Below are 2,071 nucleotides of genomic sequence, written 5' to 3' on the forward strand. Positions count from 1 at the left end.
ATGTCCACTTGATGTCTGTTTGGACCCTCACCCAAAATTCAGCCCACGGCCTCCTTAACATTACACATCAGGGCAAAAGAAAAATCTGAGAAGTCTCCTCTACAAATATTAATGGAAAACTTTAGCCTTCTTACTGAGCAGGTAACCTTGACTTGTCCCATCTGCCAGAAACACAATTCTGATAAAAATACAAAGTGAGGCAACGATGAGAGCTAATGCTTTTAGATAAAACAGTGAGCTTTGTATTTTTGTGTTTATGCCTGACTCATGGATGAAAATTTAGAATGAAAGCCATAAGATCACTGTTTGTGTCTGTTTGTATCTGTATGAATATATGTACGTTATGTATGTGTAATATTTCCCTATGTCCAGATGGTATTACCGCATTAATTTACAAAATCCCTTATTCTCTATTCTAATTGACTTCGAGATAGACAGGCAGTTTTATAAATTAAATATTCCTAAAAGTCCCAGAAATTTAAAAACTAACCCAAATGTTTTAAAAATTCAACTTAACGTACCTTAGGTAATGTTTGGCCAAAAAAAAAAAAAAAAAAAAAATAATAATAATAATAATAATAATATTGTTGTTTTAATAAAAGCAATCATGACTCTGAGTTATCATAATTAAGCATAATACAAGTATACATATTCATTTTACCTGGCTATGTTCCTCCTAAACTTAGAATGGACTTACTAGTAAAATGAGCTAATGTTATACTTATTAAACATTTAAGATTACAAAAAATATTTAAATTTGAGTTTAGTCACATCGAGTCATTATGCTGACAACCTTTATTTCAAAAATAATTATATTTTTCAACACACAAAGCAGGGAAGGAAAAATAAGTTGTTTTATAAGATGTCTGGTTAAAAATAATTTCCTATTTTATGGGGTTAACTTAAAACCTTAGACTATGCTAAATTAAGTAGGAGATATTCATTAAATAGCTAGATCATATATAAGTAAAACACCAAAACAATAAAGCATAAATCTAAGTTTTTATACTTTTTCACATTATTTTTATATGGTACAGAAAAGCTAAAAAATTAGGGTTCATTAATAAATATGATCTTTCTTGACACACTGAGAAATTTTATTGTAAGGAAGTATATACCTATAAACAATTGTGGGATATATATTCCCAATCCTTGCCAGTCTGCCACAAAATGCTGTCTCATGATGGATGGTTTACAATGATCCATTTTCTTGTTTTCTCTGTAAAATAATAGTGACTGATATTTTAAAATTATAATCAGTAAATGTAAGTGAAATAAATACAGGTAGAGTATCCTTTATCCGAAATGCTTGGGAGCAAATGTATTGCAGATTTTGGATTTTTTCATATTTTGGAATATTTGCAGAATACATACTGGTTGAGCATCCCTCATCTGGAAATTTGAAATCTGAAGTGGTCCAATGAGTATTTCCTTTAAGCAGCAGGTTGGTGCTCAAAAAGTTTCAGATTTTGGAGCATTTTGGATTTCGGATTTTAGAATTCGGTAATGCTTAATCTGTAGACGCAATAATGGCAAAGGGAAACAACTTTGTATGCAATGTATGCAAAACATGATGTTGTTAAGGAAAAAGAAAGTAATTTTATCCTCAGGTAAAATGAGTGGTTGTTCAAACATGAGATGAATGGACACAGCAAGTCGCCAAAGGTTACTTACAAAGGAATTTTATTAGTCCTGGTCAAGGCTGGGTAAAATGTGACCGGTTTGTTTATAAGATTACTTTAAAAAAACAGCTTGAGTATTAAAATTTGGTTTTCTCTCTGTTAAAAATGACAAAATTGTCATGGATTACTGGTCTGCTCTTAATAATAGGTTGTAAAAGATGTTCATTTACCTACTGAGTAGCAAGGACAGGGCGGAGACCAAGAGACTCAGGGACCCGAACTACCCCAAGCGCGCCCATCCCGCCCGCTCTCCTGTCCTGGCAGGTGTCTGTCGGGTCCGCTCTAGCAGTCGTGTCCCTCTCTTCGGTCCAGCCTAAACGCCCCAGCAGGTGACGTCGCCGCACGCCGTGCCCGCCCCACTCCCACGGCCACACCGGTCTGCGCCCTTT

Source organism: Galeopterus variegatus, unplaced genomic scaffold, assembly GCF_000696425.1.
Source record: "Galeopterus variegatus unplaced genomic scaffold, G_variegatus-3.0.2 Scaffold5464, whole genome shotgun sequence".
In the NCBI taxonomy this organism is placed as follows: Eukaryota; Metazoa; Chordata; class Mammalia; order Dermoptera; family Cynocephalidae; genus Galeopterus; species Galeopterus variegatus.